This window comes from Oncorhynchus masou, chromosome 33 (assembly GCF_036934945.1).
Source record: "Oncorhynchus masou masou isolate Uvic2021 chromosome 33, UVic_Omas_1.1, whole genome shotgun sequence".
NCBI lineage: Eukaryota > Metazoa > Chordata > Actinopteri > Salmoniformes > Salmonidae > Oncorhynchus > Oncorhynchus masou.
In genome coordinates this window covers 21,900,992-21,909,664 of record NC_088244.1, presented here as the reverse complement: position 1 = coordinate 21,909,664, position 8,673 = coordinate 21,900,992, and positions in this window count along the sequence as shown.

Below are 8,673 nucleotides of genomic sequence, written 5' to 3'. Positions count from 1 at the left end.
ATTATTGAACAGTGAAAAAAACATCACCAAATGGACATGATGAAATCAACACAACGAGAAATGGAGAGGATCCACTATCACTGCCCGGCCATCCCGAGTTCATCAGGTCAGTCAATTTTGTATTTCTGCAGTATTTTTGAGCATGTCAAATTCGTGATGGTAAATGCCCATTGAAACATATTGCAAATGCACAGCCGTGCACATGGTGATTGGAACGGGTTACCAGGAACACATTTTTATAATGGTTTTATAATGCCATTACGGGGTAGCATCCCCCCACCCGTGCCCTTGTCATTTTGGAAATTTTTTAAAAAATCGTTAAAAAACAACAGTCCCACTTCTCCCTCATCATACATGACAAATAGACCATCTAGGTTGATTCATGGCTTAACATAGTGCTATATATCATTTTGGCAGTTTAAATGCCTTTTGGACATGGTTCACTGACTTTTGGGTTTGTAAACCAACTTCCATTGATTGTACATGGCAAATGAACATAACATCCTGACTTGGCACTTTCAAATCTTTCATATTGCATTTGGACATTTCTTATGGCATTTGGCAAAAAAAAATTAAAAAGTGACTTTTGACTTCGGCTTTTGACTTCCTATAAAATCATATTGCAAATGGACAAAACATGTGCCTTATGGACAAGTAAAAAATAAAAATGATAATCAAATATGACAAAAGTATGTTCATACAGTTCTTATACATGTGTAATTGACAGAAAATCGAAATAATTTCGTAAAACGGTCCAGAAAGCACTTTTTTAAGGGGGTGATAAGTTTTTTTGATTTTTTTTCACATTTTCGAGTTTTGACTTTTGACTGACTATGAAATCATATTGCAAATGGACAAAACATATGCCTTATGGACAAGTAAAAAAAATGTCCCAAAAAATTATGCTAATAAAATTTGACAAAAGTATGTTCATGCAGTTCTTATACATGTGTAATTGACATAAAATCGAAAGAATTTCAAAAAACGATCCAGTAAGCACTTTTTTAAGGGGGGTGATAAGTTAAAAAAAAAATCAAAATTTTACTCTTGGGTTTTGACTTGTGTTACATTTGCAATATGAAAAATGATGGTGGAGCGCACTTTGGAGTGGTTGACGTCACCCGCCTTCTCGCCATTGCCGCTCCATTTTTCATTATCCCATATGTTTTGTCTTGCTCCCCGCACACCTGGTTTACATTCCCTAATTAACTGCATATATATATTCTTCTGTTCCCCCCATGTCTTTGTGTGGGATTGTTTTGTTACGTGTTTTGTATTGATGCACCTAGCTGGTTTTTCCCCCGGGTACTATGTTTCAACCCGGAGTATGTTTAATTGTTAAACATTTTTGCTTATTTGTGACTTTGTCGCGCTTTGCACTTTTGCTTTTGGCTGGAGGTTTGTTGGACACTGTTGCATCCGTCTGTTGTTTGCTTCTGCAAAATAAAGTGTGTGCCTGATCACAACTCTCTGCTCTCCTGCACTTGACTTCAACACCAGTAGCGCATACGCTGACAGAATCCCACACCACCCATGGAGTCAGCAGGAGCAGATACCCCGGTTAGAGGAGTCGAGGAACGCGTCCGAGAACACTCTGCGATGCTGCAACATCTTGGCACCACGATGGATCGCGTTGTCCAAACCATGGGCCCCTGGGAGAGACAGGGAGTCTCTCCAGCGCCTCGACCAGCACGACCAGGGTCGAGGACCTCTACCCATCCCCCCTGTATCCGGTCCCAGTGGCATGTGTCTCTCCCTTCCCAGGGAGTATGACGGCATTTGCCCACTCTCAGGGAGAGCTCTGGAGTGGGAAAACGCCGTGTGGGGAGAAGGAGATGTGGCTTTGAACCACTTCGAAGAGTTCACCTGCCGCTTCCGGGCAGTCTTTGACCATCCGCCCGAGGGTAGAGCGGTGGGGGAGCGGCTCTTCCACCTGAGGCAGGGGACGAGGAGCGCCCAGGAGTTCACCCTAGAATTCCGGACCTTGGCAGCCGGAGCAGGATGGAGCGACAGGGCCCTTATCGACCACTACCAATGCAGCCTGCGCCAGGACGCCCGGCGGGAGTTGGCCTGCAGGGATGCCACCATTACCTCTGACCAACTGGTTGATCTGTCCATCCGATTGGATAACCTGCTGGTCACCCACAGACGTCCAGAGAGGGCTCTGTCGGTTCCGTCTTCCAGCACCCCCGCTCCGGTGCCCATGGAGCTGGGAGGGGCTGCGCTTAGGGAGGCTGGAGGAGGGGCCCTCTAGTGCACCATCTGTGGCCACAGAGGGCACACTGCCAGTCGGTGCCGGGTTGGTCCCTCTGGGAGCCGAGGCAGCAAGCAGGGCTCTCTGGCGTCACCCCAAGTGAGTCTTCACCACTCTCATCCAGAGCCCTCTGTTGACCACCTGTTTGTGCATGTTTGTTTTCCTGAGTTTTCCCCACATTCCCAGCATAAGGCGCTCGTCAATTCAGGTGTGGCTGGGAATTTTATTGACAGACGGTTCGGCCTTAGTTTAGGGATTCCCATTGTTCCTGTGGTTAGACCTTTCCCGGTACACGGTCTGGATAGTCGACCATTAGGGTCCGGGTTAATTAGGGAAGCCACCATCTCCCTGGCCATGGTGACGCAGGGGAGTCACGAGGAGAGAATCAGTCTCTTCCTCATTGACTCTCCTGCATTTCCCGTAGTACTAGGTCTTCCCTGGTTGGCTAGTCAACCATACAGGTTGATGAATGCTCCATAAGTCTTCCAATCCTTTGTAGACGAGATCCCAAAATGTTAAGGCAGGCGCACTGTCCCGGCTGTATGACATAAAGGAGCGGCCCATGGATCAGACTCCCACACGACCGGCACTACCAGGCAGGAGGCCGGGAGTATGGATGGACATTGAGCAGGCGCTGCTCCCCTTCAGTGTCCCGTCGGGCGACGTTACGTTCTGTCTGCTGTCCATGACCAGTTGATCTATTGGGCCCACACGTCACCCTCCTCTGGTCATCCGTCCGGGATCGGCCGGACGGTGCGCTGTCTGAGTGGGAAGTACTGGTGGCCTACCTTGGCAAAGGACGTGAGGGTTTATGTTTCCTCCTGCTCGTTGTGCGCCCAGTGTAAGGCTCCTAGACACCTGTCCAGAGGTAAGCTACATCCCTTACCTGTTCCACAACGGCCTTGGTCACACCTGTCGGTGGATTCTCTAACCGATCTTCCTCCCTCACAGGGAAACACCACGATCCTGGTCGTTGTGGATCGTTTCTCTAAGTCCTGTCGTCTCCTCCCTCTGCCCGGTCTCCCTACGGCCCTACAGACTGCGGAGGCCTTGTTTACACACGTCTTCCGGCACTACGGGTGCCTGAGGATATAGTGTCTGATCGAGGTCCCCTGTTCACTTCGAGAGTCTGGAGGGCGTTTATGAAACGTCTGGGGGTCTCGATCAGCTTCACCTCAGGTTTTCACCCCGAGAGTAATGGGCAGGTGGAGAGAGTGAACCAGGACGTGGGCAGGTTTCTGCGGTCTTATTGCCAGGACCGGCCGGGGAGTGGGCGGCGTTCGTGCCCTGGACCGAAATAGCGCAGAACTCACTCCGCCACTCCGCCACTCCTCCACTAACCTCTCCCCCTTTCAGTGCGTATTAGGGTACCAGCCGGTTCTGGCGCCTTGGCATCAGAGTCAGACCGAAGCTCCTGCGGTGGACGACTGGTTCCAGCGCTCGGATGAGACATGAGAAGCCGACCATGTTCTCCTCCAGCAGGCCACGCTGCTCAAGAAAACCAGCGCGGATCGTCACCGCAGTGAGGCCAACAGGGGACCGGGTCTGACTCTCGACCCGAAACTAGCCCCTCCGCCTGCCCTGCCGGAAGCTGGGTCTGCAGTTTGTGGGGCCATTCAAAGTCCTGAAGAGAGTGAACGAGATGTGTTACAGGTTACAGCTTACACCGCATTACCCCATTAACCCCTCGTTCCATGTGTCTCTCCTCAGACCAGTGGTGGTTGGTCCGCTCCAGGAGTCTGAGGTGCGGGAGGTCCCTCCGCCTCCTCTGGACTTCGAGGGGGCCCCGGCATACTCGGCATACTTCGTACTTTCCATCCTTGATCCTTGATTCGAGGAGTTGGGTGGGGAGCCTTCAGTGGCCTTCAGTGGAGGAGAGGTGCTGGGTTCCGGTGGCGGATGTGTTGGACCCTGAAATGCTGCGGGAGTCTCCAGCCGGATCGCCTGGCGCCTCACCCTCTGGGTCGGTGTCGGCGAGCTGCTGGAGCCGCGCGTCAAGGGGGGGTATTGTCACGACTCCTACCGAAGTCGACTCCCCTTCTTGTTCGGGACTCTCTGCTCTCCTGCACTTGACTTCAACACCAGTAGCGTATACGCTGACACTTGTATTAAACGTGATACACGTTGGGTGTCACATACACTACCGTTCAAAAGTTTGGGGTCACTTAGAAATGTCCTTGTTTTTGAAAGAAAAGCAAATGTTTTTGTCCATTTAAAATAACATCAAAATGATCAGAAATACAGTGTAGATCTTGTTAATGTTGTAAATGACTATTGTAGCTGGAAACGGCAGATTTTTTAAATGGAATATCTACATAGGCGTACAGAGGCCCATTATCAGCAACCATTACTCCTGTGTTCCAATGGCACATTGTGTTAGCTAATCCATGTTTATAATTTTAAAAGGCTAATTGATCATTAGTAAACCCTTTTGCAATTATTCTAGCACAGCAGAAAAGTGTTGTCCTGATTAAAGAAGCAATAAAACTGTTCTTCGTTAGACTAGTTGAGTATCTGGTGCATCAGCATTTGTGGGTTCGATTACAGGCTCAAAATGGCCAGAAACAAAGAAATGTATTCTGAAACTCGTCAGTCTATTCTTGTTCTGGGAAATGGAGGCTATTCCATTCGAGAAATTTCCGAGAAACTGAAGATCTCGTACAACGCTGTGTACTACTCCCTTCACAGAACATATCAAACTGGGTCTAACCAGAATAGAAAGAGGAGTGGGAGGCCCCGGTGCACAACTGAGTAAGAGGACAAGTAAATTATAGTGTCTAGTTTGAGAGACAGACACCTCACAAGTCCTCAACTGGCAGCTTCATTAAATAGTACCCACAAAACACCAGTCTTAACGTCAACAGTGAAGAGGCGACTCCGGAATGCTGGCCTTCTTGGCTGAGTTCCTCTGTCCAGTGTCTGTGTTCTTTTGCCCATCTTAATCTTTTATTTTTATTGGCCAGTCTGAGATATGACTTTTTCTTTGCAACTCTGCCTAGAAGGCCAGCACCTCGAAAATATGGATATTTAGTACCCCAACAACCGTTCATTTGGATTTTAGAAATGCAATGTACATATTTACAAGTGTATGCCATTGTTGCCCCTCTCTGCGATCGCCGGTCCGTCTGCTGGATAGTCAGTCGACATAAAGCCTCTGGTTTGTCCATCAGAGATCAAAGTCTATTGTAGTTGGAGCTTGTTATAAAGTATTTAATCACATACATTCCCACACATTTGGATGTGACCTTGACAACTGGGAAATAAATAGGCAGCAGAACGTTCTCCACAGCGTCTCCAGACTCTGTCATGTCTGTCACATGTGCTCAGTGTGAACCTGCTTTCATCTGTGAAGAGCACAGGGCGCCAGTGGCGGATTTGCCAATCTTGGTGTTCTCTGGCAAATGCCAAACGTCCTGCACGGTGTTGGGCTGTAAGCACAACCCCCACCTGTGGACGTCGGACCCTCATACCACCCTCATGGAGTCTGTTTCTGACCGTTTTAGCAGACACATGCACATTTGTGGCCTGCTGGAGGTAATTTTGCAGGGCTCTGGCAGTGCTTCTCCCGCTCCTCCTTGCATTAAGGCGGAGGTAGTGGTCCTGCTGCTGGGTTGTTGCCCTCCTACGGCCTCCTCCATGTCTCCTGATGTACTGGCCTGTCTCCTGGTAGCGCCTCCATGCTCTGGACACTACACTGACAGACACAGCAAACCTTCTTGCCACAGCTCGCGTTGATGTGCCATCCTGGATGAGCTGCACTACCTGAGCCACTTGTGTGGGTTGTAGACTCCGTCTTATGCTACCACTAGAGTGAAAGCACCGCCAGCATTCAAAAGTGACCAAAACATCAGCCAGGAAGCACAGGAACTGAGAAGTGGTCTGTGGTTATCACATGCAGAACCACTCCTTTATTGGGGGTGTCTTGCTAATTGCCTATAATTTCCACCTGTTGTCTATTCCATTTGCACAACAGCATGTGAAATTTATTGTCAATCAATGTTGCTTCCTCAGTGGACAGTTTGATTTCACAGAAGTGTGATTGACTTGGAGTTACATTGTGTTGTTTAAGTGTTCCCTTTATTTTTTTGAGCAGTGTATATACATAAAGGATTTTGTGAAACAAAAAAATAAAACAATTGAGTGGTTGTTGGGTTATATATCATATTTCTGCGTAAATTTGTATTACATAACACTGAATATTGATACAATATATCCTTAACAAAATCAAATATACACCAACACGCAAGCACAAAATACTGATAATTTAAATTTGCACGCCCAATTTTTCATTTTTTGATTTGTTAAAAAAGTTTGAAATATCCAATAAATGTCGTTCCACTTCATGATTGTGTCCCACTTGTTGTTGATTCTTCACAACAAAAATACAGTTTTATATCTTTATGTTTGAAGCCTGAAATGTGGCAAAAGGTCGCAAAGTTCAAGGGGGCCGAATACTTTCGCAAGGCACTGTATTTCTCTCTCAAATGTTGTGCACAAATTTGTTAACTGTAGAGTATTTCTGTCTTTAATAAAACCCTTTTTTTGGGGAAAAACTCATTCTGATTGGATGGGCCTGGCTCCTGCCCAGTCATGTGAAATCCATAGATTAGGGCCTGATGAATGTATTTCTATTGACTGACTTCTTTGTACTGTAACTCAGTAAAATCTTTGAAATTGTTGCATGTTGTGTAAAAAATGTGTTCAGTGTTCACTACCGGTCAAAAGTTTTAGACCGCCTATTCATTGAAGGGTTTTTCTTTATCTTTTACTATTTTCTACATTGTAGAATAATAGCGAAGATAACACATATGGAATCATGTAGTAACCAAAAAAGTGTTTAACAAATCAAAATATATTTTATATTTGAGATTCTTCAAATAGCCACTCTTTGCCTTGATGACAGCTTTGCATAAAATATAAAATATATTTTGATTTGTTTAACACTTTTTTGTTTACTACTTGATTCCACATGTGTTATTTCATAGTTTTGATGTCTTCACTATTATTCTACAATGCAGAAAATAGTCAAAATAAAGAAGAAACCTTGAATGAGTAGGTGTTCTAAAACTTTTGACTGGTATTGTATGTACAATTTTACATTGTGTGTCTGAGTGTGTATACACATTCACAGGTATCATTTGTCATTACTCTCCTGGGATTATCTGAAGGATCGGGTTACAGTGGGTCCGCTCTACAGCATGCTCTCTCTCGTAGAGCGGGAAGTCGGCTGTTTTATGACAGTCGTAAATACCGAAACTTCTTTCCCCACTCTGCCAAAATGAAAATTGGGATGTTCTTTGTTACCACAGAGAAAGACTTTGCAGTACGGTAACCTCAAAAGGTTGAATAATGTAACAATATTTCTGTCACGGCTGGCTGAAGGACTGGACCAAGGTGCAGCATGATAAGCGTACATTTGAACTTTATTTAAAAATGACGCAGACAAAATGATCAGCCTTTCACAGACTCACTCCCTACCCCCTCTAAATAGGTTGTTGGATCAGCCTTTCACAGACTCACTCCCTACCCCCTCTAAATAGGTTGTTGGATCAGCCTTTCACAGACTCACTCCCTACCCCCTCTAAATAGGTTGTTGGATCAGCCTTTTACAGACTCACTCACTTGCTCCTGGTTCGCCGTTGATAATGGCCCCACTTTCCAAGGGTGTATCAGAGGAATTGGGATATGCAAAAAAAATACTTCCAATTCACACATGCGTATTAATACACACTTGTATGTATGTGAACTAGGACAAATATAAGCACCCACCACATTATTATTGTTATTAAAACAATACTGGGTTTGTAATGAGCAATTAGAGGAAACTACATTCATGTAAATATAGAGGGAAAACAGGAATTTGCACCTTCTTATTTTAGTATTTATTTACCTTGAATATGTTTTTGAAATGTTTTACTTCAACATTTTACTCTCAATATGTTATATTAGTGAAAAGTGCTAATGTACAGTGCCTTGCGAAAGTATTCGGCCCCCTTGAACTTTGCGACCTTTTGCCACATTTCAGGCTTCAAACATAAAGATATAAAACTGTATTTTTTTGTGAAGAATCAACAACAAGTGGGACACAATCATGAAGTGGAACGACATTTATTGGATATTTCAAACTTTTTTAACAAATCAAAAGCTGAAAAATTGGGTTTGCAAAATTATTCAGCCCCTTTACTTTCAGTGCAGCAAACTCTCTCCAGAAGTTCAGTGAGGATCTCTGAATGATCCAATGTTGACCTAAATGACTAATGATGATAAATACAATCCACCTGTGTGTAATCAAGTCTCCGTATAAATGCACCTGCACTGTGATAGTCTCCGAGGTCAATTAAAAGCACAGAGAGCATCATGAAGAACAAGGAACACACCAGGCAGGTCCGAGATACTGTTGTGAAGAAGTTTAAAGCCGG